This window comes from Solea solea, chromosome 2, assembly GCF_958295425.1.
Source record: "Solea solea chromosome 2, fSolSol10.1, whole genome shotgun sequence".
NCBI lineage: Eukaryota > Metazoa > Chordata > Actinopteri > Pleuronectiformes > Soleidae > Solea > Solea solea.
Window position 1 is genome coordinate 9,179,742 of NC_081135.1, and position 27,009 is coordinate 9,206,750.

The 27,009-nt window shown below is 40.1% G+C and overlaps 1 long non-coding RNA gene across 1 annotated transcript in view; it reads left to right on the forward strand.

Annotated features, from left to right (window-relative positions):
• LOC131455183 (uncharacterized) overlaps nucleotides 1-27,009 on the forward strand; it is an 83,151-nt gene that overhangs the window by 29,416 nt on the left and 26,726 nt on the right. Inside the window, exon 2 of the long non-coding RNA XR_009239778.1 lies at nucleotides 10-66. This is a non-coding gene — a long non-coding RNA (uncharacterized LOC131455183). The remainder of the gene's footprint in view (nucleotides 1-9; nucleotides 67-27,009) is intronic.

The following is a 27,009-nucleotide window of genomic DNA, read 5'->3' on the forward strand; positions in this document are numbered from 1 at the left end:
TTCTTTCAGCTCTGTTTTTGGTTTCCGTCCTTGGGGAAATCTTTGGGTTTTCCGGCTGCCAAATGAGTAAGTGGACATTCTGTAATTACAGGTGATGCTTTTCACATTGCACACAGTTGGCGGATCTATTATTAATACATACGTTACACTGATGAGGGCAGCTTTATTTGTAAACCATTGGTGGACCTCGTTGACGCTCGGTGTGTCCGGAGGTATTCCGTATAAGCTTTTCTCCTTGAAACGGCAGCAGAGATGAGTGTTTGACATCCCCCCCCCCCCCCCCCCCCACACACACACACACACAAACCCTGAGACATGTTTATCCGTACACCACTTGTTCTGTAAAATCATTGTGCCATCCACATAAATTATTGATGACTGGGCAGGATGGGCCTCATTGGAGAGGCCTCGGAGATACTTTAAACTGATGATGGCTCAATTTGGTGGCCCAGCCCAGGTCAGGACACACAGCTCGATACATCAATACCACAGACAGTCCTGGACGCCGCATGCATAGAAAACACAAACACAGGGCGCAGCATCCAACACGCACCTCTCTGCATTTCTAGTATATGGACAAAAGGGACATTAAATCTATTTAATACTGTATACAACAAAATGAAGAAATTCTTCCGGTTCCTATTATGAAGCATTAGAGAACGTCTGCAGCTATTGTGTGAGTGAGTGACTCATTGTTCTAATGTATGCATGAAGTCATTATAATGATGGGAGCATTAAGTTTTTATTTTCGGAGCTGTTTTTAAATGTCAGATTTAAAAGCACAAGTTAAAGAGGTTTCTTTTTTTCTTTTTTATTTTTTATCATGCTTTAAAATGCGTGGGATAAGTGACCTGCTCTCACAAATCATTTAGCAGCTGTTCGTCTCATATCAAACTCTGACAGCGGTGGCAGAGGCAGATATTTTTCTTTGAGATTTAAATCCGCTGTCAGTGAAACACTTTAGATCAAATCTGTGTTAAAAAAACGAGCATGAGAACGACGACCGACTGCGGCGCTGTGACCAAATGTTATGTCACAGTTCCCTCTTTTGCACGTTTACATTAAACTGGCAAACGAAGCTTGACATTTTACCAACTGCCACTAAAAAAAGTTACAATGTAAACAAAGTTTATCGCTGATTTGTGGCACACATGGCTTTGTTTATTTTACAGATGGGTTACATTAAAATTTAAAGATCCACTGAAGATTTGTTGTCATGATTCCCTACCTTATGTCAGTATGGCTAACATACATTCTGTGCCTGCATGAGAAGAAGTTACTTTCCTCACCAGCAGGTGGCAGTTGTCTGTATTCATCGCTGAAAAAGGGAAATGGCAGAAACTAGTTTAATTATAGTAATGAAAGAAGACGTTATCCAATCAGGAGCCAGAACTCGTCAAAGGGGGCGTTGTCTTTGCTCGGGAGATTCGATTTCCTCAACACCAACGTAGGATTCCAAGATGGTTGCCTTGCCTCTGCGACTTTTACTGTTAATTGCACTTCTGTGTCATATATGCGCAACTGTAGGGCGGTGAATGCTAATGGCAAAAAATAGACAGGAAGTTAAACCAAAAGAATATAAAGAGCTTTAATATAAATAAAATATACAGTAAATGATTCCGTTATTAAAAGTAAAGTATGTGTTTAGAATCCGAAGAGCCCTTCACAAACTCGGCCTCAGAACCTAAAGCAGAGCTGAATCGCTGCCTCTGTGGCACATTATCAAAGAAGGGGGGAAAAAAAAGCACATTAAAAGCTTCACAAAGGATATATTTGTTGCAGAGCCAATTTAATGGATTATATGAAATGATTGCGCCCCCTGAAGTCATATTGCAAATGTGCTCACCCACCTGGTGAGCTCGTAAAACCGACACATGCACCGAGGTAAGAGAGAGACTTAAAGTGAGAACAGTACAACCTGAGGGACGTTTCAGTAGCTGCAGTCTTTTACCCAGCAAGTCTTTTTGATTCCTATAGGTCTCATTTGAGGTATTCCTTTTGATGACTTCTTTTATATCTCCCTTCATTACATTCCCTCTCATATAAGCCCTTTTACATCTCCAGTGGGCATGTAATTATCCATGAATCCACAGAGGAAATGGGCTCGGAGCAATATGAGCATCTTAAGTGTTGTGAATATTTGGCTCATCCATTTTCTAATTCAAAGAGTCGAAGGCCCCTTTGGAACTCCCACATCTCATTTCCCCCTTATACCTTTACTTTTTGCCTATAGGGTTGTTTCCCTCTCTCTTTTTGCCATTAAAGGGATAGTTGGTGCTGACTGTGCTGAGAATCAACTTGACACATGAGACACTTTTGCACCTATGGTCCCGCCTCGCTTGGTCACGGCATGGTTTAGGTTGGTTTCCCACGACAAAAGCTAAATACACCAGACTCCTCTGTTAAATATTGAGATTTTTTTTCCCTGGTAGTTGTTGGAGATTAACCCACGTTTTTAGGATTGTGAAGTCTTTTTAACTGATCTACAGTTCGGCATTGTTCGGCATGATTCTTGTGTTGGACGTCTTTTCCTGTGACGGCACTCTGACGACTTCAGGCATAGCATCACCTCAGCTACCTGGTACCAGGTACTATGCTAGTGGAAACTTAAGTCAGTGGAAGCACACCAATGGACCCTCAGTCTCACTGAAAACATGGCTGTCGGCGCAGACAGGAAGTAAAGGAGGTTTTAGCTCATGTTACACAGCATTTTCTCACAGGAAACTACAGTTTGTGTCGCTTTATAAACTACTCACGTGGCCACACCAAAGCCCATAGAGAAAATCTGTTTCAATTTTACTTCATAGTATACAGGAGTTGTTGACCTGCTCCAGCCTGTTATTTTATCATCTTAGGAGTCCAAAATCATTTGTTCTGAAAGTGACTCAATTACCAAATGAGGCAGCAGTAGACCAGCAGCTCATGTGTCCTTGTGAGCTAAAAACACTGATTCTCTCTATGAACTTAGGTGCAGAAAACCAGCTTCAATTTCCAGTTTGAAAATGCTGTCTGACATCGAGGTAGAGCAACAACCACTATTCATGCAAGCATGGATTTTATTAGGTGAGCCTTTAATTAAGTGGCAACAATTTTGATTTAGGCAGTCAGTGTGTTTAGTGTCGGACTGTACAACCACACTTAAAACAACATGAACTATCCCTTTAAGTTTACAGTGGGATGTTTTACTGGCTGCATTTGTGACAGAGGCTGTGGGAACAAAATCAGAGGCGACTGTCACAACAAATCCCAAAGTGCTGAAATGAAGATTAATGATCGTCTGACCCAGCGGAGCCTGAAATCAGGATCGAAGCACAGAAATGTCTTAAAGGCAGAAAAGAACAAGAGCTCTAGAGATTTTATTATTATTTTTATTGTTATTTTCAAAATGCTGGAGTGCCCAGATATCTGGCAAATCATGTAGGAGATGATGTATCAGGCATTCACATGTGGGAGATTAATTTTGCAATGTGATTACTTATGTAAACAGCGTTATCAGTGGCTACAGTGGGACGCTTGGATTCTATAAGTGTCGCCTTGTTTACCTTCATCAGAATAGAGCCAGCGTCCAGCGTCAAGGTCGTTCAAGGTCACCGCTCCTCTGGGCTCTGGCGCAGGGTTTGTGGGCAACACAGCCTCATCCATATGTTTTGAGTGTTTTATAACCTTGTTAGTTTAAAAATGAGAATGAATTGTCAGCGGAGAGAAAAGAGGTTGAGGCTCAATGACACTGCAGGTTTCAGTATTTTCAATTTTATTTTGGAAGCCTTTCTGAAAGCCAAAGCACAAAGACAAATCATACAGAGAATAGAATAGTCAAGAAGAGATAGTTAATACAAGTTCCACCTAATGTTGTGTGGGTTAAACCACTCTTTATCAATGTCTTCAACCGTGTTTTCGGATCATTTACGGCAAAACTGGTTTGGAAACCAATCTACACATGACCTTCTTTGTCCTACCTTTTTTCATCTTTATTTATGATGGATGTGGTCCACTTTTACCGCTCCACCGTTAATCTTCACAGTCAGTTATTTGTGACGCTACGGAACAATAAAATACACCAGGTTCAGTCAGCGCGCTGCAGCGTGCGACCTGCTGTCAGACACTGGACCTGCTTTTCCCTCTGTCAGGTGTTTGTATGATGGAGGATGACTCTGTTCAACTGTCGGGCCTTTTTTTAACATTTTTGACGTGTTTTCGGAGGAGAAACGCAGGTGTTTGTGATCACATTAGCGATGACCGTGTTTAATTCATGTTAGTCAGGAGAGCGTGACAGTGAGCCATGCACACTGAAGCTGAGGAAGCTAAATGGGACTCTGCCTGTCATAAATTCAATTATTTACACCCGTGATTGTTGGACTATGACCTGTCAAAATGGCTGCCATGCAAAACTCTGCCCACTTGTTTCCATGGAAACCTCTTTTTTTCTTTTTTTTTCTTCATAACATCACGCCTGGCCTACGGCAAAGCTGTCCCGTATGGGGTCCCCAAGAAATTGGCTCCAACATGTTCAGAACTCTGTCGCCAGGGTTCTCACTCCGGATCATCGTCTAGCTTCTCCTCCTCTGCTACAAGTCTCTGCATTCACTTGCTCGTCATTATCTTTCAGACCTCCTCCGTGTGGTCTGCTGACCTCGGTCTCCTCTCCATCCCCAGCGCCTTCAGGCAAAACTTCAGGGCCTTCAGTGTCGCTGCTCCAACCCTTCTGGAACTCAGTCCCACTGGCTATTTTCGCCAGACACCAACTCTGGAGTATTTGAAATCGTTGTTGAAGCGACACTTGTTCCTGCAGGTTGTTTTGACACCTGATTGTTTTTGTTTGGCTTTTTTGCTACTTACTGTTCCTTGTACAGTGACCTTGGGTTTCGTGAAAGGCGCTTTAGAAATCCTCATGTGGAGGATAAAGTGGTAGAAGATGGATGGATATCATCATTATTATTATTATTATTATTATTATTATTATGGAAGTCTACCGGCTGTCTTTTCCGGATTCAGAGGACATTTAATACGTCCTTTACAATTTATCACGGCCGTCTATGGATGATAACTCCAACAACATGTATGTACTGTGTATATACATATGTCTAATGAAAGGTCTCTTCAAGTTCCATTCCACAAGACAGGTTTTGAAGATCTGTGTAAACTTCTCTAATGTGGCGTTTCTTCTAAATACCATGCGTTTCATATATAAGTACTGCAACAGTTTGGTTGGCCACACGACAGCAACTTGTGCGTGCTGCTCACGTGATAACACATTTAAAATCACTCGTATACTGTACATTAAGCTACACTTATTGGCATTAACTATAAGTTACATTGGTATACATTAACAGGAAGATTACGATCATTTAACGAGGACTATAGCCTATGTGAAAACAACCTTAATCTGATGGGGCTCTCCTGGTCAAGAAAATCAATTAGCCAAACCTATAAATTGTAAAACCATAAATTGTAAATTCGAGGCTATTGTGTGCATATAGGGCTTTTATTGTAACTACAGGTAAAGCCGTCCTTGGTCGCTGCTTTTAATCAATGTGCACTTTCATTCATAAGTAATGTTGCCTGTGAACATAATCCGGCCGGTTATTGAGTGTGCTGTTGCCATTTAGTTGTATAGAAACATTAAAGTCACGTTTGACTGAGTGCTGTGTGAACCTCCTACCCTGCAGGTGACACATGGGCTGTTTTGATCATCATTGAAAGGCTAGATGATGTTAGGGCAAAGGTATTATTCTGCATTTACATACTGAATAACACAGGGTTGTTTTTGTTTTTTTACTCTGGAGGCTACTTACTGACTTTACAGAAACACTATTGGACATGTGGCTGAAAAGTCTAGAAGAGTGATTTTTCCCCTTCGATTTTTCTTTTCTTTACTTTCACTTTTCCCACACAGGAAAACAAACTCAGTCTCAGTATCGTCGTGTGCTATGTGCAATCTCTGCTTTTTGTTTTTGTGCTTCAGGATATCGCGACATTCTGAAAATTCCTGCGCTAATCAGACCGTACAGATGTAAACAACTGATTGACAAACTGATATATTCTCATTAATATCCATAAACCATTCTTTCTATCTTTTCTTAATATTACCAAAATGGGGAAAAGAAAGTCACAGAACAACCTAGAATCATGAAGAGTAGATACATAATATTAATTAAACTATATCATAGTATGCAATGTTCTTTACTGTATTTATGCTAGGGTCAGGTTAGGCTGCAAGTGGAAATGCAAGAATAAACCCTGTTTGAATTTACTGATGGAGGCAGCAGTTGATCATCAGCTCCTTTTGTTCCTTGATGTAAAATCCTAGATTTTCTCTATGGATTTGTGTGTCATTTGCACAACAAAACATAATGAATAACTGGTCTTGGTTGTCTTTTTGTTCTTTTTCTTAATTTAATGTGCTGCACACTCAAATAAAACATAATTAATTCATTTAAAATAGAGAAGCGAAGTGGCTAATTTGCTGAAGATGATACTGTAAGCCAGATTTTTATTTATTTAACGTGAGCTTTTTAAATGCAGATGAATAACTCGGTGTGTTCATTCAAGGTTTCATAATTGCCTTAAACCTCCCATAAGTCCTTAGATCTCCTGCAAAACAAATGATAAAATGGTGGTTATTATTATTATTAACAGAAATGTGATTTAAATAGGGTGCTTTTATTATTTTTTTCATACCACAGTGAGTCTAAATTATAAAAGGAATGAAATGAGACATAAAGGTCTGCAGGTTTGTGTGTGTGTGTGTGTGTTTGTGGGGGTTGCAGTGGAGTACTTAAGTTGCTGGACATTGTCATGTCATCTGAGCGAGTCCAAGTAAATGTGCTGTGAACAAAGGAGTGATGCGGATCATTGGTCAGAGCCGGCGGCAGTAATGGGGTCCTGGGTGCTGTGCTGTGTTGTTTTGACGTGGGCTCGGCTCAGTTCACACAGGGATCCTCCTCGCAGACATGACTATCAGGAGGTAGAACATACCAAGGGCGCAGCATCCGAACAGCGAGACATGTGGTCACTCGTTCAGCAATGGTCTGCCCTGACCCTCAGCTGGCATCATTTCACTGTACCTCACCTCCTCACAACAACCCGGATGCCTTTTTACATTTCTGAAAAAACACAGGCAACTTATTTACAGTACAACATGATAGTGTGTTTATCACTTGCTTTTGAGGGAAATAAGCATTAGGATGACCATTTCCTAAATAATGTTTTCATGCACACCACATAAGAGGTGTTTTGTGTGTTTCATGATATCAGTGTTTGAAGTTATTTGCTTGGATTTACCTCAGTGACACATTTTTCAAAAGAGGCAGCAGGAGACCAGTGGCTGTGTCACTGCAAGCTAAAAACATTTTTTTTCCTGTGGACTTTGGTGCAGGACTGTATCTAGATAAGTATACCATGTCCAGGTGCTGAAGTGGAGTTCAGAAAATGTTTTACTTTGATGCAATTGCTGTGCCCCCACATACTAAAAATGTCTTTGCTGAGGGTGGTATACCGATTATAAACACCACTTTCAGACATAGAGATAAATCGATTGACTGAGACAGGTGTGTATATATAACTATTTTTAGTTGAGCCTTTTGTTTTGTGGCTAAAATCTATTTCTGTGTCCTCATTTTGTCTCATTCTGCTTTCAGTAGACAGTAGTCACTATCTCAAGTAACCAGTGGCTGCACACAGACTATATGTCTATGCTTTTCCATTTCACAGACACATCTGACTCCTTTTCTACTCCGAGAGCACATAACGGGCTATGACAATCTGTAATAGCTCCCACTTTCATCTTAATTTTAAGCCATTGAGTCTTAAATGAGTTTGGGTCAGGTGAAGAATGCTGTAGACACATCACTATATCAGCACATTATGTCCTCCAGATAGCGGCTCTGGGCAAAGGGCTAACAATGGCAATAATAGTTTCATTTTGTGCCGCAGGAGTGAAGAGTGAAAATTGTGCTCTCCCGTCTATCGATGCAATCACTTGAAAGGCCACATCATTGTGGCTGCAGCCTGTGTGTGAGCTTTGTTGTTTGCCGGGAGAGCTTGATGAATTGAGCCCACCAAAGGGGCAGCCGGCACAAGAGCGAGAAATGCCATCAAAGACTAAAGCAGGACACTGTCATTCACTTTGAGCTTCATGAGACACAAGGGTGACTGAATGGCTATAATTTGGGTGGTAGATGGGTGTGCAGAGGGGAGGAGGAGGGTCCTTGTTACCGCATCACCTTCAATATCACAGAATTGAATTAAAGGTCCAGAATGCAATACTTGAGCGGCAGTAGTCATTGGAGTTGAGCATGCATGTCAGACCAAAACAAAAACTGGTCTTGTATTTGTATTTCTTGCCTGTTTTCTTTCTCTTTTTTAGATTTATCTGCAGGCTCACTTGTAAAATCAATGCCACCTTAAAGCTCCAATATCTTATGAAAAATATTTATCACTATATCTCACAAATACACAGCCTCTTTTGCACCAATGTCCATCAAGATAATCGTCGTTTTGAGTGTGTGGGTACGCAGCACTGGAACTGCAGGTCTTCTCCTGCCCCGTTGGTGTCACTGAGGTGGATTTCAAACACCGATTACAAAATAACCGACCTCACTTACGGAGGCGCTTGTGGCTCAGCAACTCCTGTGTGCGCCAATGATTTTGGTGCAAAAGAGCAGAACTTCACTTTCCAGTTGGGAAAAGCTGCACAAGTGAGATGAAACATATAAGATTGTAGAGAGTTAAGTCCCATGGTATACTTCGGCACACAGTGCAAATTGCGGCATCAACGCACAACATGCAGCCCAGATTTTGATCAGGACGCGAGTAAACCCATTATTTCACAGTGAGACATGTACAATTTTAATTTATGGTTAACAAATATGTTTACCGTCTTCATTTTGTTTGGACTCTCCTTTTATCTAGTGTAAGCCACTTTCAATCTGAAAGAGCCTTGGGATGCTTTCCCTCTGTGGCACCTACAGGAAGTAAGTACCTACAGCTTTATCTTTGCGGCCAACCCTGAAAAGAGCTTTCTTTATTTTAGGGTTTCTTCTGTCATCGGTCTGCATAGATTATTATGCCTTACTGACAGAAGTGTAATTTCCTTTGTGATACAACAATGAATTACAATCATGTTCAGAAATATTTATTTTAATCCTATTTGACGTTTGGCGGCGATTTAATTGCTCCTCATTGACAGCTGAAAAATCCTACGTACAGTGGAATTGTCATGCTAATTTTATGCCACACAAGCACACTAAATGAAGCATTGAGGTTTTTGAACTAGTTGTATTTTCCTCGGCACCGCAGAGCTATGCACAGAATAAATACAAGCTGAAATCCAGTTAACAGGCAATACTTAGTCCCTCTGCTCCTCATCTATCTTACAAAATGTGCTGACTGTTTGTTTCTTATAGATACAGGGTCTTTCCTCCAGTCCCCCATCCCTCTTTTCATCCCCTTCTTCCATCCTCAGGCAAATGAACTGATGATTAAAAAACAAATAAAATGCCTGAGCTATGAGAAGTGGTCCAGTCCAGACAAACACTAAGCACTCAGTATTTTGAAAACTGTGTGTGTGCCAAAAAGATTTATTTATTTGCCAAGTGCAACTAGTTGCTTGAAATTGTGCTCGTTTCAATTTCCAGATCAGAGAGAAATCGTCTTCATGGCCGGATTATGTCTCTCCATATCGTAAAAGCCAAAGCTGAGGAAACTAAGCCGTGACTATAGGCCGTGACATTTAACTGCTAATTGTTTTCAGCCGGCAGATTTATCAATATTTGAATACTTTACGCTAAGATTGATTCGATATATGAACATGCAATAATATTTCTGCACTGGTTTCTACAGCAGTGTAAACTATAAAGATTGTCTGCAATTAATTTCTTTATATTATGCACAGAATCACTTTAAAATATTAGAATATACAATATTAGGCATTGTAAGAGTATAACTTATACAATTTAAATTAGATATGTAGTGAAACATACAACACCCAGGCCTCAAAATGTTCGTCTTGACTTTTTTTGCTTACTTTAACCATAAAAGTGCCAGAAAATGTATTGTGCATAAGTGTTTTTTTGCCCATTTTTCCAGAATAACTTTCAATATCTGGCAGGTTTTTACAATTTAGTGCATGTTTAAGTAGCATATTAACTATTTGAAATGAGTAAAAAACACTGTAGTTGTAGAGAAACACTTGATTTTGTGTGTTAAATTTTGAAATTTGAACAGTGTAAAACATGTTTAAAATAACATTTGTTTGACTTTTGGTCTCGATGTCCAAAAACAGGCCCAAAAAATGGAAACCATGTACCAACTCTTTTCTCTCTGATGACAAAGACGCTGCTTCGCCGGCTTCCTGCAACGGTGCAAGTGAAATTACCGTAATATCCGCATGTTGCCCTTGACGTGCAACTTCTCAGCTTTCAGAAACCGTTGAAATTTTTTCCGATAGCACAAAACATTACGGTTAAGCAAAATTACACAAACGTGTCGTCTGCGATACGCTCGGTGTTAAATATAGAGTAAACATAGAATTACATTCAATAAAATATAACAAAAACTAAATAAATTACTGCTTGAACAAAGGAATAAAAACATGTCTTTTTTTCCAAATGTTTGGATCAAATTAGTCATTGAATATACTCTGCATTTTGAATTAATGTTTATTTTCACAGTATACTATGACTCATTTAGCTGAAGTTATCAGATTGTTTAGACTCTGTGTAAGAATCTAAACATTCATAAACCAGTTGTTTTAACATCTGTTTTTTTGTAGAGATATATTTCTATTCTATCATACATACAGTGTGTGTATATATTATATTTTGTAGAGATATTATATTTCTATTCTATCATATATACAGTGTGTGTGTGTATATATATATATATATATGTATATGTATATATATATGTATATATATATATATATATATGTGTATGTGTATGTATGTAATTATTATAATTATAATTATATTTTGTAGAGATATTATACCTAATGTATAATTAAAATAACTGTGACAAATTGTTTCACAGTTAGTCATTATTCATCTTCCTGTGGGGTAAATCTCCTTATACACAAAAGAAAATTCATTATGTGTCAGATCAATAACTTTAATATCAATCCCAGTGACGTTAAATGTAGATTCCTCTGTTTCTGGGTCTCCTTCCCTCACACGTTTTCTGTCTGACCTGACAGAGAAACAACTAAAGAGAGCGCAGGGACTTTGCTCTCTCTCTCTCTCTCTCTCTCTCTCGCTCTCTCTCTCTCTCTCTCTCTCTCCGTTTTTATAAATCTTGATTAAAGTTAATTCTCATCTTGTTTAAAACGAAAGGAAACAGTTTGGCTTCTTCCTGACTCTGTTGTTGAGTCCTTTGGTAATGAGTCTTTGTGGGTGTTGTAAGCGCTCTCCTGAGGATAACTCAATTGTGACTTGGCAGAAATCTTTTCTAATGACTCACTGGGGCCACATGAGCAGAGGAAAATGACCATGAAATGGATCCTACTCCTATTATGTCCAGTAATTGCAGTCCTGCATACATCATTAATGTTGCCCATTTGCAAATACCACCATTCTGGATTTTGATAAGACAGTTTGGGAACAGCACAGTGGAAAGCTAACTGTCCGACACAGTGAGCCTCATGGTGAAATTGAGTTTTCAAGTAATGGGAGGAAGGCAATCGTCAATCTCTCTAATCAATCAAATTGAATATGGCTTAAACTATCAATCATGTGGTCAAGAAAATGGCAACGCTCTCACAAAAAGTCTAACTTCCCACCTCCGTACAGGCCGACGCATGTCCTTCAGTACAGTTAGGTCTTTAACTTGCTTCAATTTGAAATGGTAATCTTGTTTTTTTTACTGCCTTCATATTAAAACCAAGCTGGAGAATTCACAGATGGGGAGACGCCTCTCCTGGTGCAAGGACCAAGGGCACAGTGCCTGCTGTCATTCTCCCACTACAACCATAAAAGTTCTTCATTATGGAGATGATCTTTAAGAGGGATACTGCTCGTGCTTGTGAGGACAGAAGGGCAGGGGATAGATTTATTTAGATTGGTTGTCTGTCAGGGGCTGATGGGTTGAGTGAAGGCAAAGTATTACTGTGAAGATGGATGTCTCTTTCCTTTTTTTTGTGTGTGCTCATGGTAGCTGAAAACAAAGTTACATTTGCTCCGTGCGGGAAAAAATGTTTGTGACATTTTGTCCAATGGTTTTTGTCGTGACATAGAGTGTAGTTAATAGTTGAGTCATTTTTCTCACGAGGAAGAGTTGGTGGTGGCTGGGTTTATTTATGTAGCCATTTTTTATTTGGGATACTCTTGCAGTGAGTGACAAACGCATTCTTAAAGTTCTTACCACAGGTTTGTTTCAAGAAAAACTGTATGTGGTTCGGTATAGCAGCTACAGAAATACACAAATATTGGAGAAGAACACTTGGAACATGTGCATAAAGCTTGCACGCCGTGTACAAACTCCAAATATAAGAAGAATGGCATCTAGTGGGTATAAGGGTTAGCGAGGTCGGGCTATGATATTATCGTTTTCCCAAAATGATGTCGTGGTTGTGTACACGAAAACGCAAGGGTGGCATACTGACATTTTTTCTTTCCAAAAATAGTGTTTTAGGATTCCCAAAACACCCGTTCTGTGTGGATAAAAAGCTGATACGATACAAAACCTCTGTGGCTTCTCCTAAACTCGTTCTCTTATGTGCGCGCCCTTATGCTGCGGTTGATTTTATTCCCCCGCTGGCACCAGTGTTTTTGTAGCTAGTTCTCAGCCTCATATCTCATGCAACCACACCTCCAAAAAAAACCCAGAACCATCCCTTTATTCAAAGCCACAGAGCGCCAGGTCTGCTTATTACTCAGCTGAGCCACGACATGCTGTCAGAGCAACTGTCTTATTGTATCCTGAGCTCATTAGTGCCGTGTTTTACCTGTTGTTATGTAGCGCGGTCGGTTACTGTATTAAAAAGTGAACCGAACAGGTGCTGCAGCAGTTTGTGCTGGCTCGTGGCCACCGGGAGCCGAAAAAGTGCTCACCTCATTTCAGCCAAGACGTGTGTGTGCGTGTGATGCAGATGCCTCACATTTACGAGGACATGCAGCCGTCGGGTCTTTGCTTTGGCACTGTCCCAGACACCGTCCACATATTTACTCCGGTTTCTCACTGTGGCCCCGAGTGCTCCGCACTCTGCGGCTTCACAAAGCTTCACCGAGGCAGTTTTTGTTGCAGGCATTTGCAGTGTATTTATTTTGTATAGCTTTGTGATGAGTGTTTTGGCCGTTCTGTGTGGATTTTACATGTTCTTCACATGCAGCCCTAACTACACTTAAGTGCCACTTTATTAGGTACAAAGAACACTGAATAAATTCAGGTGTGTTCTTCTGCTGCTGTAGCCCATCTGACCTCTGGCATCACTCACCAGAGAAGGATTATTTCTCTTTAAACCCCAGAAATGATTGTGTGTAAAAAAAAGAAATCCTAGTGGATCAGCAGTTTCTTAACCCCTAAGAGTGCCTTTAATATCCTGACTAATTTGTCCCTGCAGGCAAAAAATGTCACCTTCCCAAAAACTGCTTTTAATGAGTCAATCTTTTAAAACTCTGCCAGCCTGAAATATTCATATCAAATATTAACTATATATTTTTGAGTTTTTAACCATTAAAGGCCAGTATGTTTATACAACTCCACACGGGTTAACAACAAAAAACCTTCTAATGATTTCCAGAGAATACTTTTAAAGGAGAATTTGATGTTTTTTTTTGCAGTGTCAGATTTTTTTTTTTTTGAAAAGACAAATTTGTTCCTGCCGGCAGAAAATGTCACCTTCCTCAAAACTGCTGTGAAAATATTAAATATTAGTTTCCAAAAATGAATATCCTCTGGCAAATTTTAGCTATATTCATTCAACACAGACGAAATGGCTTGGCAATAAAATTCGGAATGGCACAAAATGTCCCGAGGAACTCTTAAGGGTTAAATACTGTGGCATCAACAACCATGTCATGATTAAATCATCTTGCTTCTCCATTCTGATCATTGTCTTAATGCATTAAAGTGCTGTCCAATGTTTGAATAGACATTTGCTTTGACAAGCAGTTGAACGGAATCAATTTGTTGGTGTGAATAATTTTTTGTCACTTCAATAACCAAAATAGACAATTCACCCACACTGCTGAACTCTTCATGTTCTTGTTACCTTGTGGTAATTGTTTTTAAACACCAGTTTAACTCAAATTAGGAATCTATTATTACCTCCTGTACTTGTAAAAGGAAAACTTCTCCACTTTAACTTTCAGCACTTGCATAAAAGGGGCAACAGAGAGGTTATTTATGGGCGTGAATATGAAGTGTAAGGTCTCTCTTCTCCTGTGAGCCTCTGGCTCAGCATTTTATTGACAGATTTACACCGTTGAATGCAAAGGTGGCCATGCAGGAGGCGAGAGTTGTATTTCATGCCTACACAGGTGGGACCGATGCACACTGCAGTACAGGGCTAATGTAGGTGAGCTTGTGCTGTCCATTGTTGCCGTCTCATTTAAAGAGGGGACAGACTGACCAGACGAGTCATACGACCTCACTGACAGAGGACGACAGGAGTGACTCCAAAAAGTCTGTGTCCTACTGAGAAAAGAGAAAATAACCCTGATGTCATTTGACCCATTACCATATCATAGTGAGGTCATCAAGGATTTGAGGCAGAGGAGGAGGAAGAAGTGTTGGTGGCGGCATGAAACAAAGCGAGGTGTCCTTGAAATGCAACCGACAACGCTTCAAGACCCGTACGACGCCAAACGTTATATTACAGATTTTTTGTGTGTTTTTGCTGATTTAAACAAAATAAATAAAAAATACATTCTAAAGAAATGATTTTATAGTCAGGTTCGCTTGTTAACGTATCTGTACTTTATCATTGATTTTACTATTTGGCTTTTTTTCCACCGGACATTTTGACCTTTGCCGTTTTTTTGCCGGCTAACATAAACCCTGTTCTGAAGATAACGTAGACTTAGGCTTTTGTTAATAGATTTAAATATATTTTTTCCAGTGTGTCACGTCTCCCATGCATGTTTTTTGATTGAGGGAAGGCCTGTAAAATTAAAGTGGCTTGAAAAAAACAGAACTATCACTTTAAGGACTTATCCCGCAAAGGTTTTACCCGAATGTGCCGCCTGTCGAGAGTAGTCTTCAATCACATGTCAAATGAGTCACCTCCTCCCTCATCAGCCGCTGATTTATTCAGCTCCCAGTTGGTAAATCACTCTGCTTAAATGAGCTAATATTTGTAAAACCATCAAAATGTCACACACAGTCGTAACGCTCTGGCAGCGCGGCCGCGTGTGCCCACTCTGTCGCATCTGTGTTGTATGCATTTTCTCTGTGAATTTCCCTCGGATGCATATTCATGATTAAATCTGATTATGCATGGTGTGTGTGTGTGTGTGTGAGTGAGGCGGAGGGGGGCGGGAGGAGAGAGGTTGGATTTGGGTGTCAGCACATTATTTTACCCCTCACAGAGAAACATGTTCCCAGTTAGCATCATGCCACCGCAAGGTCACGTGTTAGTGAGGCGTTCCTCATTAATTACAAGGCCTGCGAAACTTTGGGGGCGACCTGGTGTTTTCAGAAGCAGCTCCTTGTGTGTAGGTCATATCTTAAAGATGCCATTAATCTTCTTTTTTAATTATAGATATAATGCCATTGTATAAAAGTGGATTAGATGCACAGATTGATTGCCTCTGCTTACGTGCTGTAGATGCCTGCTGACAGCATGTGGGCTTGTATAATTATGAGGAGGTGGCGGTGAATTTATAAATACTGTTACTTCCTGTACCTGCGTCGTACGAGGCTGTCTGTGCTGAACGGAAAGTCTCCATCACACACAGACCACACCATTCACTTCAGTTGTCAGTGGGTGTTTTTTTTTCGTGAGGTTTACAGTAACGGCTTTGAAATTGTGTCACTCGTGTCTGATCACATCATCGTGTGAAGACCGTTCAGCTGCAGTGAAGTGTTCGCTCACCGCGTGAAACAATGTGGTAATAATGTCTACTGCACTGGCGATGGGAGAGAGAGACGATGTAGTGCAAATGAGGCTGTATGGCGCCGTCATTTCACCCTGCAGAAAAATGTCAAGCAGTGGAGGATTACAGGGTTCCTGCGGATCCTTAAAAAGTCTTAAAAGGCCTTGAATTCATTCATCTAAAAACAAGTGGCATTTAAAACGCGCTAAATCAATCTTTTTAAATGTCTTAAACATGTGGGTAAGTAGGATTTTATGATTGCAATTAGTCTCAAATCATGGCTGAAACCACTACCAGGCAATATATACTGTATACACGAGGCATGGTGGAAAGTGCTCTGTTTTTCAGTTGGTATTAAATTTAATTTCAAGTGGCATTAAAAAAGTCTTAAAAAGTCTTAAAGGAACCCTGATAAAGCAACATTCTGACTCGTGATGTTCAGTGTGTAAAATGGAAATTACAAAATTTACGTTTTACTAAACCTAAATCCCAAAAAGTCTAACAAATGTTTCTTTTTTTTTCATTAACACTTGTTGCATTTTGGGTGATAAATCTTACTTTAAGTAATAAAACATTTGATAAAAGCTGTTGAATTGAAGAGAAACCAGACTCAAGAATCAGATCAGTCTGCTCCAGTCCAAAGGATCACATTGAGAACACATTCTCCACTAAATAATGATATAGATTGTAACTTTTGAGAAGATATAAGTTTCTTAAATGTGAAAAGAAGCTACGCTGAGCAATAAAAAGTAACATTACTCACTCAGAGGTTTTGTCAGTATAACCTGTGTTTGTGTGGACTGACTAACTAATTACTAATGTAAATAATATGACCAAAATTTAGCTCAATCATATGTATAACTAAGCAGATACTGTGTTGCTCCATCTTACTGTTGGACAACCTTTTCCAACTGGAAACTTAAGTTTATTAAGTACTCACTAACCTGCACTGAAGTCCATTGAGAAAAATGTTTGTTTTTTTAGCTTAAACTGAAGCTGCCGCTCTACTGCTGCCATGTCTGGTAAATGTTTGTCACTTAGGTGAATCAGAATGAAGGATGTTCAAAAATTAACATTTGCACTTCATCAGTAAGTGCAAATTACTAGGCCCGGGTGGATCAACAACCCCTGTGTAGTGGTGAGATAAAGTGGCAAAAATATGCTTAATACAGTACATCATACACTAAAGCAGACCTACATCTGATGTGGCTGTATCCATTTTGACCAAGGTGTTTTTTTGAAATAAAAACACCTTGTGACCAATCCTAAATGAACTATAAAATACTTTCTTTATAATGTATTTTTTATTTTATTTTTGAGTGTCATCATGTGGTCATGTGACTGATGCAGTGCGAAATTCCAACAGCTCCGGGGTAATGCGCGCTCGGTGGTGAACTGAACTAAACAGACGTCCCTGGGACAGTTTTTTGTTAGAAAGCCATGGGATTTTGGGGAAATCTACCCTGACTGGGGCCAAGCTGGGGAAGATCACCACCCTAATTACCGTGTCTGGCGCGCCTGTCAAACTCGGATTTTCGCTCCAAAACTGAATCAAAACAGCCCAAAGAAGCCGTCTCACCAAGGTCAAAGTGACAAGGTTGATGAGGATTGCAAGTCGTCTACAAAGACTTGGAGAATTTCGATTACACAAAAGCAGTCAAACGCTTCACTTGAACGCAAACTGAAAAACACTGTTTTTATGCACTTATTTACCTTATCTTCATTATTTATTTCGAACATGACACGTAAGAGATAAGCGTATAAAAGGAGTCGGACTCTGCGTGATGTATTTCTGGTTAATTCATCAGGACATTCATTGTTTATTTCTCATTTAGTTTATAATAATTGGATTTTTGACTGCTCACTTTATAGTTTGTAGAAGGAAAACTTGTTAAATCTTACATTTTGTGCAGGGTGTGTGCATGTGTTACTTTATTTAAGAATACTGTATGTCCGGCATTAAATATGCGTGGCCGTAATTTTGATTTATAAACAAGCACATGGGCCGTCAAAAATATTTTCTAGCGTAAAACTCTGGTCCTGACACTGAAGGATGCAGTGGAGTCAGCAGTGGTTCTCAGCGTTGACACATTACAGCCAAGGAAGGTCTAACTTTAAAATATCGGGGTTGTGCGACTTCATCTGAATCAGTCTTTCCCGAGAGACAAACAATGCATGTGACATTCTGTCATATACCTGTCTCCGTCTTGACACATCAATACTCGGCCCGCTGTGATAAATACTCAAAGCGCACATCAGCCATCTTTTCTGGTCCTTGACAAAAAGCTCTGGGTATGCGTCTCGCAGCATGCATCAAGAGGCCAGTGAACAGCAATCTGGCCTTGCCCCCCCCCCTCCTTACGCTTTGTGAGTCTGTTGTGCATAATGCATCAGAGCAGCAGGACAGGGGTAATTACCACAATCAGAGGAGAAGGAGCATCAATTTCAGGTGAACCACGGGGAGTAAATGAAGCAGAGAGGAGGGGGGGAAAAAAAGAGAAAGAGAGACAGAATGGGGCGGAGAGGGAGAGGAATGAGCTCCAGGTTGTTGTCGCCCCAAAACTCCAAGGCTTCATGTCATAAAATTGCCACCTGCATAATTAATCACAGTGAGAAAATCTATTTATCCACCCACTTTTCTTTATTGCAATCTCCTCCTCCTTTATATACAATTACTCTTGGTTATCCTCCTTGTTTTTCAATCTTCTTCTCCAGGCATGAATTTCCAATCAGAGCTGTCCGTGAATATGGGCTCTAAAGGGATAATGCAGGCTTTTTGAAGTGGTTGCCAGCACAAAGGAAAAAAGAAACACTAACTGTCCTCTGAATATGGATGTTTCCTGCTTTTTCTTGCTGTTGTCTAACCTGAAACTTTTTTAAACTCTTATATAAATGTATTTTTTTTTTATATACACTATATATCCCCTGAGGTAGCGCAAGCAGAATGGCCAAAAGGACTCGTGCCTCCCAAACAGTATGCATCCACTGGGAGCACAGGGAGTTGTCTGCTAGCTGGAGTGAAGATTAGAGGCTAGGATGGGGGGAAAAAGAGAGAAAAGGTAGATACCATCATGAAAAGCCTAATGCACTGACTGCACGCCAGGGAGCTGCAGGCGAGTTTATTAGGACCACTTACGCTGTTGTGGTCAGGGAGAAAAGGAGAGGAAAAATGAAACCTTTTAGATTTAAAAAAAAATGGAAAATAAGAAACCTTTATAGACACAGTGCATTCTTTTGTTTGAAATTACAAATCTAATTCAAATCACTTCAGTCACACACACACACGTACATAGTCACAAACACACAAAGCAGTGTTTCTATTTCAAGTGTACCTCTATTTGTCATAATAAGGAATTCATAAAGGCTGCGCACCTGCTGAGGCTGAGTTATGAGACAGAGGCTGCTGTCTACATTTTTCACAAAGTATTTTATCCGCACTCTGTCATTTCTTGGCCTACATTAATATTCACAAAAAAATGGACATCGTGGCATTTATTTAATGGAGGTTTAATGGGCAAGGGTTCTCAACAGAGTTAAAGCGAGAGTTCGGGATTTTGTCAATGTGGTGTTTAGACGTGAATGCTGGCTCACGGTGGAAAACATGGCTGCCAGCAGGGACACACTGTGTCTGTGTTTCCATGAGCTAAAAACACTGATTTTCTCTGTGGACTGTGGTGTGTTGAGAGTGAGTCAGTTTGTCAGTCAGAATACACCATCCAATGTGGGACAAAATGAAAAATACAATCCTTAGATTGTGTAGTTTTTAGCAATTGTACAACTACTTCAGAGTTGCATTTAGCTTTGTATTACTAGAATAGGGCTAGTATTTTTGAAACATTGTGCTTCCCAATCTCAGTTTCCCCTGAGTCGAGAAATGTCTTCATTCTTTTCTTTGTTACGTGCCCTCCAGTTACAGTTGGTCCTGTTAGCGTAACTGTTAGCAAAGATGGCGGACACTGTTTACATTCTGGGAATGAGGTCCCACTGAGGACACTTGGTCCAAGGCTTGAAACTGCAACGCTAATTCCACACTTTTATGACCCACTCGTAAGGGGGCGGGACCTCAGTGTCCGCCATCTTTGCTAACAGTTACGCTAACAGGACCAAGTGTCACTGGTGGGCACGTAACAAAGAAAAGAATGAAGATATTTCTCAACTCAGGGAAACTGAGGTTGGGAAGCACATTTTAAAAAAAATACTAGCCCCATTCTAGTAATACAAAGCTAAATGCAAAACTGTGTTGCTACTGTTACGCTGTTTCTCATCAAAGTGGGTGAGCCAAGGGCAGACAGCAACTATCACTTTAAATGCTGGTGTGAAGATTGTTCTAGAACCGTATGAATGCAGCCATGGAGAAAGCAACATTTGTTAGTGTATATTTTTAAATCAAACAAGCAGAATTATTTCAGCAGATTGCTTTTGCCACCTCCTCATTTTCGTTACAGCTGCTTTTTATGTAATGTTGAATTAAATTCAAGCCGCTTTAAGGTAGCTGATGTGTTCTTGTGAAGATGCAATGTTCTCTTTTTTTTTTTTCTGATTGCCACGGCCAATATTTCCGAATGGCAGGCAAGAGTGGACAAGATGGAGAAGTGAACTGCCGCCAAGGCAACTGTATTTTGCAGCCGACACGCTGGCTAAAGATGGCAGCTGTCAGCTTTATTTATGGGGTTTGTCCTAAACGCTGCATTATTTGTGCTGGGTTATTAATCAATACATCACACTTTGCTTAAATGTTGACTTTTGTTCGCTGATTTGTACATAAAGGTCGCTCAACTGTGAAGGAGAGAAATGCAATTGTGTGTGTGTGTGTGTGTGTGTGAAAGGTTGTAGAGATCTACAATGACATTATACAGAATTAATGTGCTTATGTTTCCTGATAGGTGTAGTCCAAATCATGCATAATTTACAAATGAACACTGGCCTTCTCCTCTTTCTCCTTCATTGATTGTAAAAAGACTAAAACAAAACAGAATAGATGAATAAATATGATGATTATGTGCGATAACATTTGGCGTAGAGCTTTCTATTGTGTATTATGTCAGCACATATAGGTGTGTGTGGGTACAGTAGTGTACAAACACCACACCACAGTCTCTGTGGACTTTGGTGTGGGAGAGTGGGTGGCTTACAAAGGGACACAAGCAGCCAAAAAGTGGCATCAAGTATATCCTTCAGAAATTGTAGACCCAAACGGATATTATATTATATATAATGTAGTTTAGTGAGTGAGCCTCTGTGTTTCAGGTTGGATTTAAAATAAAATACTTTATATTTAAAATTTAGACTGTGCGCCTAAATTGTCCAAGTATCACCATAATAAAAATACGTATCAATATCACCTTGAAGAGAGTTTGGTACATTTGTATTGCAGTCAATACTGGTAGTGGTATCTTGGCTTAGTTGGACTTTACCCTCTCTTTGAAATGTGTAGTTTATTTAGAGACCCCAGGGCTCTATTTGGTGCCAGGGCTGTTTCTATCTTTGTGGGGCCCTATGCCAAATGCAGGTTGGGGGCCCCTAGTTTCTCTACGATGGAGTGATTCCTAACCCTTGGTGATCCACGAAGATGCCACAATCTATTGCACTTCACCTGCAAAACAGGCTACATATGTAATGACCTCTCGTATTAAAATTAAACAGCTTAGGCTGAGCCACCTAAGAAAGTAAAAATGATTTAAAATACAAGGAAAACAACAATCCTCTATATATGTTTTTATTTTATTTTTATATACTTGAAATTTTGAAAACAAGAACGCAACTCAAGTTCTCACAGCAACATGAAACAATACAATAAATAAATGATATAATCAGTAGCCACAGCTTATCATTGCAGCCTTTTTTATTTATAGCCTACATTTGTTTTTTTTAAGTAATTGGGATTTAATAAACACATGAGACAGATAAAGATACTTTTATGAGGCTGAACATGCAGCATTGGGGCCCCCTGGTGGCTTGGGGGCTCTATGCATTTGCATAGTCCGCACTATAGCAAGAAACGGCTATGTTTGGTACCGTTAGTACCTAATGGCACGTTTCCACCAGCTTGGCTCGACTCGGCGCGGCGCGATTAAGTTGCGTTTTCACTGGCGTAGTACCTAGTAACTGGTACTTTTTTCAGTACCTGCTTTGGCGAGGTTCCAAGCAAGCTGAGGCGATACTATGTGTGTACACTATATTGGTTAGGAGCAAAAATGGTCTGATGGTGTCAGAAAACCTCTAACTTTGCAAGTTGCATTTAGAAAAGTGTTAGAAGCACCACTCTGAAAGAAAGTCACTCTCTCAGCTGTCTTCTGTTAATCATTACATTCCGTCCCCACTGATCCGGCTTGTTTTCCAGAGAGAGAAAAAAAGGAGACGTCCTATGATTAAAAAAAGAAGCGCATGAGTGTTTCTCTCCCGTCTTATCTGCCTTCTTACAGAGAAGGAATGAGCAACAAAACAGCAACCGAGAGAAACCGAGGGAGAGGAGACAAAGCAGTGAATGGTAATCAAAAGAAACATGAGATGGCATAGATGTCTGAGTGACCTCGGCTTCACTTTCACATATTTAAGATGCAAGTGGGCAAAAAGTAATTAGTGTCGATCTCAACACTGATGACGATGACTGAGAAGACTGCTTCACACAGCTCCCAGCAGAGCGTGCATCGTGATTAAGGTGCCTCGCAAACCCTTACTGATGTCCAAGTTATTGGCCTCTCACTGTTTTCCTTGACTCTCACAGCAGCACCGATGACTCAGCACTTTAGGAAAAAGTTGTGTCGGAAAATAGATGATGAAAGGCACCGGGACACCTATATGTGTAGGAGGCTGAAGCGCAGACGGCAGAGAAAGTGGCAGCGGGAAGAATATGTAGCTCTTGAGGCTCACTTACATCTATATCTTCCCATGTAGGAGGCTTTGACATTCAGAACTTAAAGAGCGATTTTGTGCCAGTGAGCGTCACCGAGATAAGGGCCACTAAAACCTTTTTCAGCCTAAAGACCTAAAAGAGATACTTATTAGACATTAAGCTTTTCAGTTTGGCTTTGGGCTCAAAGATTCAAGTGATAAATTACATCCCTATTACCTTGGGACTTATGAAAACATGCTCCGTTTTTTGAAAACTACACAGCTGACCTACATTTCTGGACCCAAACCAGCAGTTTAGGATTTTCTGACTGAAAGAGACCGTTGTACTCGTCTCTTTTATTCCAGCACCCACTGTACCACCTCATTGTCCACAGAGACTCTGTCGATTCTCCAGCTCCTCCTGTCTTCATCGCGTCAAGTACCTCCTGACAGAGGCTCAACATCGTTTCACACTTTACAAGTGAGCAAGCGGGTTTTAAACCTGTGAACATGAGCAGCATGAGCAGGCAACAAAGCTCTCTGGTGCAGCTAATGGAGACATATCTGAAAAAGAAGCACATGGCTGTGGCTTGAGGAAAAGTCCTGAATGCTGACTAAACAACATCCTTAATTAACTTTACTTACTTAATCAACAATCTTTTTTACTGTTAACATCCTGTTTATACTATCCATGTTTCCACAGAGACACTGTACGTTATCAGCTATGTGCTGCATGACCCCTTTTTTTTTCATATGTCTTCACCCTTAATTGACCATCTTTGTGTACTTGGGCGCGTACAAAAACACATTTAAGTTTAGAACTTCCTCCTTCTGTAAAGTTACTTTCAGCCTCCGACTTCTGCTGTTGCACCACCCCATCCAGTGTAGGATCCACACTCTCATCAGTGAAGGCCTCATTTGTCTGCCGTAATTATAAAGTTGTCTGAAAATTAATATGGCCATCATTTATTGATGATGAATGCTAAAATTAGCAGCTCAAAATGACCTTGACTTATTGAATTGCTGGAGCCTTTGGCAGCGGTTCACACATCTGAGCTCAGTCGAGGAGGCTGTGACTGACATCAGTGACAGAAGAGCGCCCTCTAACTTTTTTTTTTTTTTTTTTTTCCATCTGGTGAGATAAATAGGCTCACTAAATGATCTCATTTTACTGAATTCTGAGGAAAAATGCAAATGGATGAGCAGCTCCCTCGTCTCTGCACCACTTAGTGGCCCGGCCAATCCCAACACTGGGCAAGTGGCAATTCTCACTTATTTGTACACCGCCACCCACCGCCACCCACCACCACCCAGCGGACCATGAAATTAGTCCATTTCTCCACAGTGAGAAGCAAAAGACTGCTGCTACAATAATATCACACCCAGTCATAACCAGTTATACATTCAGAAAAGAAAGGAAACGTGTCGTTTCTGTCACTTTCGCTCGCCAAAAGACCGATGGCTTTGAATACAGATGCACAAATAGTTTCAGCGGCGTAAAACCGCATTGTACCCGGTTCATCCTCACTAACTTTACAAGGATTTTCATTTCACTAGCAAAGCCGCTTCTGTAATGGCAGCACTGTGCTTTCTCAACCCATTGTCTCTTTTCTAAACTGCTCCTCTTTACTCTCCATTTTCATCTACTTCAGTGACCTTCCTATCAGACACGCCATCATTCTAAAGGTGGCCCTTGATTACTGTGCCAATTTATGACGACATAACGACTGCATGTTTCCATATGCTGCGATGTGAGCTATCCAATGCCAGACAGATGAAAGATCTGTTCATGCCTAGTACCCACCTCACATCTGCTGTGAAGGACTACACGCTTCTCTGATGTAGGAAATGTACTGTACACAACTTAAAATGTAGAATTTGTGGTCGTAAACCTTTTATACAGTGCACAATTACACAGAAATCAACACTTAGCAACTTAAATGAATTAACATTATAATATGTAGCTGTGTGTAACCACGTTGTAATTATTAATCATAGTTATTTGATTATTATAGACAATTCAGATATAGCCAATAATGTTGTCCCCCCCCCCCCCCCCGCCAATTTCTTGATGACTCGCATATAAGTGTTGCTTCAGGTTCATTGTGTTTTTTTCCTTTGAGTTTGGCTCCACATGGTTTACAAAGGGTTTTGTCTTTCTCTCTAACATTTTTCATCTAGTTTTTATTCATTGACACAAGCGTTTTATTTACTTAACCTCTTGTCAGTGAGAAAGGGTCATTGGCCGACCTTTTTTCCATCAATGAACCCTGCTTTGGTGCAGGAGAGTGAGCATCTTACAATCTGAGTTTCTAATCAGAAAAAGCTGATTTAAGATGAAAATATTTTCTTTAAATATTGTACACTATTTTTTTCAGGGAAGGAGCAAAACTGTTTCTTTGTGTTGTTAATTAAATTACGTTTTTACCACAACAACTGTCCCTGATGCCTCGAGAAAAGTGAAAGCACGCCTCACAGGGAACCAATGTAAACTTGGAGGGTGTAATTTTAATCACCACAACATTGTGGCAGCAGACAGGTTTAACATCACTATGACAAGTTCAAGACAAAATATTCTCTATTTCAGCCTTGATTTTGTAATTACAGTTGTGGCTATGTAACAAAACTGAAGACAAGCAGCCAAGTGAGGAGACAAGTGAAGCTTTCAAGGAATGGACTCTGTAGTGGGGTTTTTTAGTCTTGTTTGAACAGTAGAAAGATTATCATACTTCTGTGAGAAATGTCACACACAAGTTATTAGGCTGCCAGCCTATAAATAGAAGATGGCACATTTTCATAGCCTGCATTATCATTTGCCGACAGATGCAGAGGGGAAAGAGGGAACACACTGAAACAATCCATTTAGTGACGAATGAAACTCTATTTATTTTAATCATTAAACAAGGGGGGGAAGTTATTGAACTGAAATATGTGTGGTATTATTAGATGGCGCTAAATAGTGTGGCTGCACAGTGATTAATTTCACACAGCCAGAGGTCACACAGAGTCCAATAACAATGGATGTATGTGTAGATACGCATGGCAAATCCGCGGGGGTGGAAATGAACGCATGCTTGTTACAGTGCCCTTGTTTTTCCTGCGTTTCTCGTTTTTCTTTTCTGTCAAATGAAAGCAGGACCAGACACAAACAAATGCTGCGGCTTTGAACGGCGACAGCGCTGCACTCGCCTCTCGTGTAAAGAAGCTTCACTAATCTGGATGAAAGGGAAGTGGCCGTTCTCCACACACCTTTCATTAGGTGAATAACAATATAGACATTTGTTTTCTGTTAAGCTGTGCCAATAGCTGAAAAACCAGTGCTGCTGTGTTTTTGATGGAAAATATAGAAAGTCAGGTTCAAGCTGGGGTGATTGTATTGTTACCAGTAGTTAGTCGGTAGACAAGAAGGGCATGACTGACACATCATCAACTTTGACTGTTCCTTGATGCTTTATTTCACTGTTCAATGAGACAGACTTTTCCATTTGGAAACTGATGTTTGTAAACCGCTTGCTCTCCTGAACCAAATTCCCACAATGTAAACAGTGTCCGCCATCTTTGCTAAAAGTTACGCTAACAGGACAAAGTGGCACATAAAGAAAATAATGAAGATATTTCTCAATTCAGGGGAAACTGAGGTTGGGAAGCACAATTTTTCAAAAACACTACCCCTATTCTAGTAATACAAAGCTAAATGCAAATCGGTGAAGTATTCCTTTAAGTGGTCTAGGAAAAACTGAAGAAGAGATTAAATATCCATCCTCATTTTCTTCCAAAATACAAAATCAATTCATAGGAAATAATTAGGTTTGATAAAAGGGAATCAATAAACCATTCTTCCACTGAGATAATCTTCAATACTCCATTTAACACTACTGATAAAACTGTTACTCTTAATGGCCATTTAAGAGGGTTTTACTGCCTAAATGTAACAAAGACTCTTTGCATATATGTTAGTGTCTGATATGTGAACCACAACTTTATATTTTAGACATTTATTTCTGCACTAATCTGAACTCTTCTGGGATTTGGCAGAATAGGAGTCGAGCAAAGACAGTTTTAAGAGAAAAGGACTAACTTTACAGTGTCACTACTGCAGTGTCTCTAATAAGATGTTTAGTTGGATATTAGAGAACAAACAGCTGACACT